We start from the raw sequence: 14001 nt of genomic DNA on the forward strand, positions 1-14001 counted from the left end.
TATATCCTACACTACACTACTGACCCCTCTATATCCTACACTACAACACTAACCCCTTTGACTGCCTCTATATAACCATCCCCTATATATCCCCCTACATCACTGACCCCTCTATACCCTACACTACTGACCCCTCTATACCCTACACTACTGACCCCTCTATACCCTACACTACACTACTGACCCCTCTATACCCGCCTCTACTCCACTGTCCCATATATACCTGCCTCTATACTACCAACCCCTATATATCCCCCTACACTGCTGAACCCTCTATACCCTACACTACAACACTAACCCCTCTGACTGCCTCTATATAACCATTCCCTATATACCCCCCTACATCAATGACCCCTCTATACCCTACACTACACTACTGACCACTCTATACCCTACACTACTGACCCCTCTATACTCTACACTATATTACTGACCCCTCTATACCCTACACTGTACTACTGACCCCTCTATACCATACACTGTACTACTGACCCTCTATACCCTACACTACATTACTGGCAGAGTGGAGGAACTTGGAAGGAGTGCAGGATAAGTGGGAAAAATTAAAAAGTGCAATTCTAAAAGCAACAGAACTTGTGTCAAAAGAGTTACGAAAAACACAAGAAAAAGGAAGCCATTGTGGTTTGCAAAAGAAGTAGCAAGTATTGTGAAAGCAAAAAAGTTGGCCTTTAAGAAATTTAAGCAGACGCAGAAGAATGAGGACAAAGAGGTGTTAGATCTTGTTAGACAGAAGGAGGCTAAGAAGGTAATCAGATGTGCAAAAGCACAGGCTGAAGAGAAAATGGCCCAATCAGTGGGTAAAGGGGGGAAAACTTTTTTTAGGTATATAAGTGAAAGGAGAAAAACAAAAAGTGGAATAATAAGACTAAAGACAGAGAGTGGAAGTTTTCTTGAGGGGGACAATGTAATAGCAGATAATATTAATAATTATTTCTGCTCAGTATTCACTGCTGAAAGAGAGGGGAAGGGGCCACAATTAAGTTGCAAGTATAGTCAGAAAACTGAGGGAGAAACAAGTGCATTTACAGAGGAGAAAGTCCTCACAGAACTCTCAAAACTGAAAGTGGATAAATCAATGGGGCCAGATGGGTTACATCCAAGGATACTTAAAGAGCTCAAAGGGGAGCTGGTAAAACCAATAACAGAATTATTCAACCAGTCACTAGCTACTGGAGTAATCCCAGAGGACTGGAAAACAGCGAATGTAGTCCCACTGCACAAAAGTGGAAGCAAAGAAGAGGTAAGCAACTATCGACCAGTGAGCCTTACATCAGTAGTAGGGAAATTGATGGAAACACTCTTAAAAGAAAGAGTTGTAGAATATCTCAAAACCAGCAATTTACAGGATCCAAAACAGCATGGGTTTACTGGGTGAAGATCATGTCAAACAAATCTTATTGACTTTTTTGACTGGGTGACTAAAGTAATAGATCAAGGTGGGGCTGTAGATGTAGCTTATCTAGACTTTAGTAAGGCTTTTGACACTGTTCCACATCGCAGACTGTTAAATAAACTTGAAAGCTTGGGATTGGATTCTAAGATAGTTGAATGGATAAGAGCGTGGTTGCAGGACAGAAAACAGAGAGTTGTAGTAAACGGAGTACAGTCAAAGGAGGGAAAGGTTACAAGTGGAGTACCCCAGGGATCTGTACTTGGACCAGTGCTTTTTAATATCTTTATTGGTGATATTGCAAATGGAATTGAGGGTAAAATGTGCCTTTTTGCAGATGACACAAAGGTATGCAACAGGGTAGACACACCAGGAGGGGTAAAACAAATGATTGAGGATCTAGGCAGATTAGAGACATGGTCAAGAGAATGGCAACTACAGTTTAATGCCAAAAAATGCAAAATCATGCACTTGTTTCTCAGAAATCCAAAGACTCAATATAGTATAAATTGCACTATAATGGAAACTACTGAGGAAGAGAGGGATCTAGGTGTCACTATTTCAGGGGACTTAAAAGCAGGTAGGCAATGTAACAAAGCAATGAAGAAGGCAAGTCAGATGCTTGGTTGCATAGGGAGAGGTATCAGCAGTAGAAAGAAAGAAGTAATAATGCCACTGTATAGGTCATTGGTACGACCTCATCTAGAGTATTGTGTTCAGTTCTGGAGGCCATTTCTCCAGAAGGATATAAATACATTAGAGACTGTACAAAGAAGAGCTACTAAAATGGTGCATGGCCTAAATCACAAAACGTACCAGGAAAGACTAAAAGATCTTAATATGTATACCTTAGAGCAGAGAAGGGAAAGGGGGGACATGATAGAAACTTTCGGTACGTGTTTCCTAGCACGGCCACAATCGCGGCCATCGGGGGTAATTTTTAGTGGCCTGCGACGCGACCGACGCGATGCCCCCGATTTTTCCATTGAAATGCATTGAAAACAGTGAAAATCGGGTCGGTCGCGTCGTGTGCGGCTAAAAATGCTTAAATGGTCCACACGCGATGACCGCGATTTCCCATAGGAAACAATGTTAAATGGGTCAATTTACCCAAATCATCATAGGGAAGAATGGTAAATGGGCCAGAAACCCCCCAAAAAAACCCATACCAGTGAAATGTACCCCCAAAAGTAGTTTACGCCACCCCGCGATCAACGTGAACCCGAAGCGTGGCGAGCGCAGCGAGCCCGCGAGGGGCGGCGGTACGCGTCCTCCGACCTTTTCATACCCCCACTATCCACGCCGGCGTGGAGTTGAGAATAGAATAGTGTGGCGAGCGCAGCGAGCCACCGAGCCCGAAGCGTGGTAAGCGCACGCGGATACCTTCACAGGTAAACGCGTCCCTTCGCGGGCTTCACAGGTGTCCGCGTCGCCATGGACACCTGGGAAGCCCGCGAGGGGACGCGTATAACTGTGAAGGTATCCGCGTCCGCTCGCCACGCTTCGGGCTCGGTGGCTCGCTGCGCTCGCCACACTATTCTATTCTCAACTCCACGCCGACGTGGATAGTGGGGGTATGAAAAGGTCGGAGGACGCGTACCGCCGCCCCTCGCGGGCTCGCTGCGCTCGCCACGCTTCGGGTTCACGTTGATCGCGGGGTGGCGTCTAGTACTTTTGGGGGGACATTTTGATGTTCAGGGGTGTTTTTGGCCCATTTACCATTGTTCCCTATGATAATTTGGGTAAATTGATCCATTTCACATTGTTTCCTATGGGAAATCGGGGTCATCGCGGGTAAATTGAGGCATTTAACATTGTTCTCTATAGGGAAATCGCGGGCATCGCGTCTGGCCCATCGCACCCGATTTTTTAGTGCATGCGATGCCCGCAATGGCCCCGATTTTACCCCCGATGCCCGTGATTATGATCGTTGTGGCCGTGCTAGGAAACAAGTACCAAACTTTCAAATATATCAAGGGTTTTAACAAGGTACAGGTGGGAGACATTAGTCACAGGAAGAGGAGCAGCAGAACACGAGGACACGCACTGACACTAGAGGGAGGAAGATTCAGGGGAAATTTGAGGATGAATTACTTCACAGAAAGAGTAGTAGATAAGTGGAATAGCCTCCCATCAGAGGTGGTAGAGGCAAATACAGTAGTACATGTTGGGATAGGCATATTGATATCCTTACAAAAAAATAAGAATCAAATATGGTTTGAGGTTACATGTTTAAAAAAGGGGCAGACTAGATGGGCCAAGTGGTTCTTATCCGCCGTCAAATTCTATGTTTCTTTTTTTCTATGTTACACTACATTACTGACCCCTCTATATCCTACACTACAATACTGACCCCTCTATACCCTACACTGTACTACTGACCCCTCTATACCCTACAATACATTACTGACCCCTCTATACCCTACACTATATTACTGACCCCTCTATATCTTACCCTATACTACTGACCCCTCTATATCCTACACTATATTACTGACCCCTCTATATCTTACCCTATACTACTGACCCCTCTATACCCTACACTATACTACTGACCCCTCTATACCCTACACTACAATACTGACCCCTCTATACCCTACACTATACTACTGACCCCTCTATACCCTACAATACATTACTGACCCCTCTATACCCTACACTATATTACTGACCCCTCTATACCCTACACTACATCACTGACCCCTCTATACCCTACACTGCATCACTGACCCCTCTATACCATACACTATATTACTGACCCTCTATACCATACACTATATTACTGACCCCTCTATACCCTACACTGTACTACTGACCCCTCTATACCCTACAATACATTACTGACCCCTCTATACCCTACACTATATTACTGACCCCTCTATACCCTACACTACACTACTGACCCCTCTATACCCTACACTACAATACTGACCCCTCTATACCCTACACTGTACTACTGACCCCTCTATACCCTACAATACATTACTGACCCCTCTATACCCTACACTATACTACTGACCCCTCTATACCCTACACTATATTACTGACCCCTCTATACCCTACACTACAATACTGACCCCTCTATACCCTACACTGTACTACTGACCCCTCTATACCCTACAATACATTACTGACCCCTCTATACCCTACACTGTACTACTGACCCCTCTATACCATACACTACACTACTGACCCCTCTATACCCTACACTATATTACTGATCCCTCTATGCCATACACTGTACTATTGACCCCTCTATACCCTACACTATATTACTGACCTCTCTATACCTTACACTATACTACTGACCCCTCTATACCATACACTACACTACTGACCCCTCTATACCATACACTATATTACTGACCCCTCTATACCATACACTATATTACTGACCCCTCTATACCCTACACTATATTACTGACCTCTCTATACCTTACACTATATTACTGACCTCTCTATACCTTACACTATATTACTGACCCTCTATACCCTACACTATATTACTGACCCCTCTATACCCTACACTATACTACTGACCCCTCTATACCATACACTGTACTACTGACCCCTCTATACCATACACTACACTACTGACCCCTCTATACCCTACACTGTACTACTGACCCCTCTATACCATACACTACACTACTGACCCCTCTATACCCTACACTATATTACTGACCCCTCTATACCATACACTGTACTACTGACCCCTCTATACCCACCACTATACTACTGACCCCTCTATATCTACACTACATCACTGACCCCTCTGACTGCCTCTATATAACCTATATATCCCCCTACATTACTGACCCCTCTATACCCTACACTACTGACCCCTCTATACCCTACACTACTGACCCCTCTATACCCTACACTACTGACCCCTCTATACCCTACACTACATTACTGACCCCTCTATACCCTACACTACTGACCCCTCTATACCCTACACTACTGACCCCTCTATACCCTACACTACACTACTGACCCTCTATACCCTACACTACATTACTGACCCCTCTATACACTACATTACTGACCCCTCTATACCCTACACTATACTACTGACCCCTCTATACCCTACACTACATTACTGACCCCTCTATACCCTACATTACTGACCCTCTATACCCTACACTATATTACTGACCCCTCTATACCCTACACTATACTACTGACCCCTCTATATCCTACACTATATTACTGACCCCTCTATACCCTACACTATACTACTGACCCCTCTATACCCTATACTATATTACTGACCCCTCTATACCCTACACTACACTACTGACCCCTCTATACCATACACTATATTACTGACCCCTCTATACCTTACACTACATTACTGACCCCTCTACACCCTACACTACATTACTGACCCTCTATATCCTACACTATATTACTGACCCTCTATACCCTACACTACACTACTGACCCCTCTATACCATACACTATATTACTGACCCCTCTATACCTTACACTACATTACTGACCCCTCTACACCCTACACTACATTACTGACCCTCTATATCCTACACTATATTACTGACCCCTCTATACCCTACACTACTGACCCCTCTATACCCTACACTATATTACTGACCCCTCTATAGCCTACACTATATTACTGACCCCTCTATACCCTACACTACATTACTGACCCCTCTATACCATACACTATATTACTGACCCTCTATAACCTACACTATATTACTGACCCCTCTATACCCTACACTATATTACTGATCCCTCTATACCCTACACTATACTACTGACCCCTCTATACCTTACACTATATTACTGACCCCTCTATACCCTACACTACAATACTGACCCATCTATACCCTACACTACAATACTGACCCCTCTATACCCTACACTATACTACTGACCCCTCTATACCCTACACTATATTACTGACCCCTCTATACCCTACACTATATTACTGACCCTCTATACCATACACTATATTACTGACCCTCTATACCCTACACTACATTACTGACCCCTCTATACCCTACACTACATTACTGACCCCTCTATACCATACACTATATTACTGACCCCTCTATACCCACCACTACATTACTGACCCCTCTATACCCTACACTATATTACTGACCCCTCTATACCCTACACTATACTACTGACCCCTCTATACCATACACTATATTACTGACCCCTCTATACCCTACACTATACTACTGACCCCTCTATACCCTACACTACATTACTGACCCCTCTATACCCTACACTACTGACCCCTCTATACCCTACACTATATTACTGACCCCTCTATACCCTACACTACTGACCCCTCTATACCATACACTATATTACTGACCCCTCTATACCCTACACTATATTACTGACCTCTCTATATCCTACACTATATTACTGACCCCTCTATATCCTACACTATACTACTGACCTCTCTATACCATACACTATATTACTGACCCCTCTATACCATACACTACATTACTGACCCCTCTATATCCTGCACTATATTACTGACCCTCTATACCATACACTATACTACTGACCCCTCTATACCATACACTACATTACTGACCCCTCTATACCATACACTACACTACTGACCCCTCTATACCCTACACTATATTACTGACCCCTCTATACCCTACACTATACTACTGACCCTCTATACCTTACACTATACTACTGACCCCTCTATACCATACACTATATTACTGACCCCTCTATACCATACACTATACTACTGACCCCTCTATACCCTACACTATATTACTGACCTCTCTATACCTTACACTACACTACTGACCCCTCTATACCCTACACTACACTACTGACCCCTCTATACCATACACTATATTACTGACCCCTCTATACCATACACTATATTACTGACCCCTCTATACCATACACTATACTACTGACCCCTCTATACCCTACACTATATTACTGACCCCTCTATACCCTACACTATATTACTGACCCCTCTATACCCTACACTATATTACTGACCCCTCTATACCCTACACTATACTACTGACCCTCTATACCATACACTACACTACTGACCCCTCTATACCCTACACTATATTACTGACCCCTCTATACCATACACTATACTACTGACCCTCTATACCATACACTATATTACTGACCCCTCTATACCATACACTATACTACTGACCCCTCTATACCCTACACTATATTACTGACCCCTCTATACCCTACACTATATTACTGACCCCTCTATACCCTACACTATATTACTGACCCCTCTATACCCTACACTATATTACTGACCCCTCTATACCCTACACTATACTACTGACCCTCTATACCATACACTACACTACTGACCCCTCTATACCCTACACTACACTACTGACCCCTCTATACCCTGCACTATACTACTGACCCCTCTATACCCTACACTATATTACTGACCCCTCTATACCCTACACTACATTACTGACCCCTCTATACCCTACACTACATTACTGACCCCTCTATACCCTACACTATATTACTGACCCCTCTATACCCTACATTATATTACTGACCCCTCTATACCCTACACTATATTACTGACCCCTCTATACCTTACACTATACTACTGACCTCTCTATACCCTACACTATATTACTGACCCCTCTATACCATACACTATATTACTGACCTCTCTATACCATACACTATACTACTGACCTCTCTATACCCTACACTACACTACTGACCCCTCTATACCATACACTATATTACTGACCCCTCTATACCCTACACTATATTACTGACCCCTCTATACCCTACACTATATTACTGACCCCTCTATACCATACACTATATTACTGACCCCTCTATACCCTACACTATATTACTGACCCCTCTATACCCTACACTACATTACTGACCCCTCTATACCCTACACTATATTACTGACCCCTCTATACCCTACACTATACTACTGACCCCTCTATACCCTACACTACATTACTGACCCCTCTATACCCTACATTATACTACTGACCCCTCTATACACTACACTATACTACTGACCCCTCTATACCTTACACTATACTACTGACCCCTCTATACCCTACACTATATTACTGACCCCTCTATACCCTACATTATATTACTGACCCCTCTATACCCTACACTATATTACTGACCCCTCTATACCTTACACTATACTACTGACCCCTCTATACCCTACACTACATTACTGACCCCTCTATACCCTACACTATATTACTGACCCCTCTATACCCTACACTATATTACTGACCCCTCTATACCCTACTCTATATTACTGACCCCTCTATACCCTGCACTACTGACCCCTCTATACCCACCAATATACTACTGACCACTCTATACCCTACACTATACTACTGACCCCTCTATACCCTACACTATATTACTGACCTCTCTATACCCTACACTATATTACTGACCCCTCTATACCCTACACTATATTACTGACCCCTCTATACCCTACACTACATTACTGACCCCTCTATACCCTGCACTATATTACTGACCCCTCTATACCATACACTATATTACTGACCCCTCTATACCATACACTATATTACTGACCCCTCTATACCATACACTATATTACTGACCCCTCTATACCCTACACTATATTACTGACCCCTCTATACCCTACACTATATTACTGACCCCTCTATACCTTACACTATACTACTGACCCCTCTATACCATACACTATATTACTGACCCCTCTATACCCTACACTATATTACTGACCCCTCTATACCATACACTATATTACTGACCCCTCTATACCATACACTATATTACTGACCCCTCTATACCATACACTATACTACTGACCCCTCTATACCCTACACTATACTACTGACCCCTCTATACCCTACACTATATTACTGACCCCTCTATACCCTACACTATATTACTGACCCCTCTATATCCTACACTACACTACTGACCCCTCTATACCCTACACTATATTACTGACCCCTCTATACCATACACTATAATACTGACCCCTCTATACCCTACACTATATTACTGACCCCTCTATATCCTACACTATATTACTGACCCCTCTATACCCTACACTACACTACTGACCCCTCTATACCCTACACTATATTACTGACCCTCTATACCCAACACTACACTACTGACCCCTCTATACCCTACACTATACTACTGACCCCTCTATACCCTACACTATATTACTGACCCCTCTATACCCTACACTACACTACTGACCCCTCTATACCCTACACTATATTACTGACCCCTCTATACCATACACTATATTACTGACCCCTCTATACCCTACACTATATTACTGACCTCTCTATAACCTACACTACACTACTGACCCCTCTATACCCTACACTACACTACTGACCCCTCTATACCCTACACTATATTACTGACCCTCTATACCCTACACTATATTACTGACCCCTCTATATCCTACACTATATTACTGACCCCTCTATACCCTGCACTATACCACTGACCCCTCTATACCCTACACTACACTACTGACCCCTCTATACCCTACACTATACTACTGACCCTCTATACCCTACACTATATTACTGACCCCTCTATACCCTACACTATATTACTGACCCTCTATACCCTACACTATATTACTGACCCCTCTATACCCTACACTATATTACTGACCCTCTATACCCTACACTATATTACTGACCCCTCTATACCCTACACTATATTACTGACCCCTCTATACCCTACACTATATTACTGACCCTCTATACCCTACACTATATTACTGACCCTCTATACCCTACACTACATTACTGACCCCTCTATACCTTACACTACACTACTGACCCCTCTATACCATACACTACACTACTGACCCCTCTTTACCCTACACTACATTACTGACCCCTCTGTACCCTACACTACATTACTGACCCCTATGTATCCTACACTACATTACTGACCCCTCTATAACCTACACTACATTACTGACCCCTCTATACCATACACTACATTACTGACCCCTCTATACCCTACACTATATTACTGACCCCTCTATACCTTACACTATACTACTGACCCCTCTATACCATACACTATATTACTGACCCCTCTATACCCTACACTATACTACTGACCCCTCTATACCCTACACTATACTACTGACCCCTCTATACCTTACACTATATTACTGACCCCTCTATACCCTACACTATATTACTGACCCCTCTATAGCCTACACTATACTACTGACCCCTCTATACCCTACACTACATTACTGACCCCTCTATACCATACACTATATTACTGACCCCTCTATACCCTACACTATATTACTGACCCCTCTATACCCTACACTACATTACTGACCCCTCTATACCTTACACTACATTACTGACCCCTCTATACCATACACTATATTACTGACCCTCTATACCATACACTATATTACTGACCCCTCTATACCCTACACTATACTACTGACCTCTCTATACCCTACACTATATTACTGACCCCTCTCTACCCTACACTATACTACTGACCCCTCTATACCCTACACTATACTACTGACCCCTCTATACCATACACTACATTACTGACCCCTCTATACCATACACTACATTACTGACCCTCTATACCCTACACTATACTACTGACCCCTCTATACCATACACTACATTACTGACCCCTCTATACCATACACTATATTACTGACCCCTCTATACCCTACACTATACTACTGACCCACTATACCCTACACTATACTACTGACCCACTATACCCTACACTATATTACTGACCCCTCTATACCATACACTATACTACTGACCCCTCTATACCCTACACTATACTACTGACCCTCTATACCCTACACTATACTACTGACCCCTCTATACCCTACACTATATTACTGACCCCTCTATACCATACACTATATTACTGACCCCTCTATACCCTACACTACACTACTGACCCCTCTATACCCTACACTATATTACTGACCCCTCTATACCCTACACTATATTACTGACCTCTCTATACCCAACACTATATTACTGACCCCTCTATACCCTACACTATATCACTGACCCCTCTATACCCTACACTACACTACTGACCCCTCTATACCCTACACTATATTACTGACCCCTCTATACCCTACACTACATTACTGACCCCTCTATACCCTACACTATATTACTGACCCTCTATACCTTACACTATATTACTGACCCCTCTATACCCTACACTATATTACTGACCCCTCTATACCCTACACTATATTACTGACCCCTCTATACCCTACACTACACTACTGACCCCTCTATACCCTACACTATATTACTGACCCCTCTATACCCTACACTACATTACTGACCCCTCTATAACCTACACTGTATTACTGACCCTCTATACCTTACACTATATTACTGACCCTCTATACCATACACTATATTACTGACCCCTCTATACCCTACACTACATTACTGACCCCTCTATACCATACACTATATTACTGACCCCTCTATACCCTACACTATATTACTGACCCCTCTATATCCTACACTATATTACTGACCCCTCTATACCCTACACTACATTACTGACCCCTCTATACCATACACTGTACTACTGACCCCTCTATACCCTACACTATATTACTGACCCCTCTATACCATACACTATACTACTGACCCCTCTATACCATACACTATATTACTGACCCCTCTATACCCTACACTATACTACTGACCCCTCTATACCATACACTACATTACTGACCCCTCTATACCATACACTGTACTACTGACCCCTCTATACCCTACACTATATTACTGACCCCTCTATACCCTACACTATACTACTGACCCACTATACCCTACACTATACTACTGACCCTCTATACCCTACACTACATTACTGACCCCTCTATACCCTACACTATACTACTGACCCCTCTATACCCTACACTACACTACTGACCCCTCTATACCCTACACTATATTACTGACTCCTCTATACCCTACTCTATATTACTGACCCCTCTATACCCTACACTATATTACTGACCCCTCTATACCCTACACTACATTACTGACCCCTCTATACCCTACACTGTATTACTGACCCTCTATACCTTACACTATATTACTGACCCTCTATACCATACACTATATTACTGACCCCTCTATACCCTACACTATATTACTGACCCCTCTATACCATACACTATATTACTGACCCCTCTATACCCTACACTATATTACTGACCCCTCTATATCCTACACTATATTACTGACCCCTCTATACCCTACACTACACTACTGACCTCTATATACCCTACACTATATTACTGACCCCTCTATATCCTACACTACATTACTGACCCCTCTATACCATACACTGTACTACTGACCCCTCTATACCCTACACTATATTACTGACCCCTCTATACCATACACTATACTACTGACCCCTCTATACCATACACTATATTACTGACCCCTCTATACCCTACACTATACTACTGACCCCTCTATACCATACACTACATTACTGACCCCTCTATACCATACACTGTACTACTGACCCCTCTATACCCTACACTATATTACTGACCCCTCTATACCCTACACTATACTACTGACCCACTATACCCTACACTATACTACTGACCCTCTATACCCTACACTACATTACTGACCCCTCTATACCCTACACTATACTACTGACCCCTCTATACCCTACACTACACTACTGACCCCTCTATACCATACACTATATTACTGACCCCTCTATACCATACACTATATTACTGACCCCTCTATACCCTACACTACATTACTGACCCCTCTATACCATACACTACACTACTGACCCCTCTATACCCTACACTATATTACTGACCCCTCTATACCCTACACTATATTACTGACCCCTCTATACCCTACACTATATTACTGACCCCTCTATACCCTACACTACACTACTGACCCCTCTATACCCTACACTATATTACTGACTCCTCTATACCCTACTCTATATTACTGACCCCTCTATACCCTACACTATATTACTGACCCCTCTATACCCTACACTACATTACTGACCCCTCTATACCCTACACTATACTACTGACCCCTCTATACCCTACACTATACTACTGACCCCTCTATACCCTACACTATATTACTGACCCCTCTATACCCTACACTATACTACTGACCCCTCTATACCCTACACTATATTACTGACCCCTCTATACCCTACACTATATTACTGACCCCTCTATACCCTACACTATATTACTGACCCCTCTATACCCTACACTATATTACTGACCCTCTATACCCTACACTATACTACTGACCCTCTATACCCTACACTACATTACTGACCCCTCTATACCCTACACTATACTACTGACCCCTCTATACCATACACTATATTACTGACCCCTCTATACCCTACACTATACTACTGACCCCTCTATACCATACACTACATTACTGACCCCTCTATACCATACACTATATTACTGACCCCTCTATACCCTACAC

General features: G+C 43.0%; 1 protein-coding gene across 1 annotated transcript in view; it reads left to right on the forward strand.

The window, feature by feature from the left end:
* The window catches only part of ACAP1 (ArfGAP with coiled-coil, ankyrin repeat and PH domains 1), a 273447-nt gene that overhangs the window by 87844 nt on the left and 171602 nt on the right, over positions 1-14001 (forward strand). The window lies entirely within an intron of this gene.

This window comes from Crinia signifera, chromosome 4 (assembly GCF_055691185.1).
Source record: "Crinia signifera chromosome 4, ASM5569118v1, whole genome shotgun sequence".
NCBI lineage: Eukaryota > Metazoa > Chordata > Amphibia > Anura > Myobatrachidae > Crinia > Crinia signifera.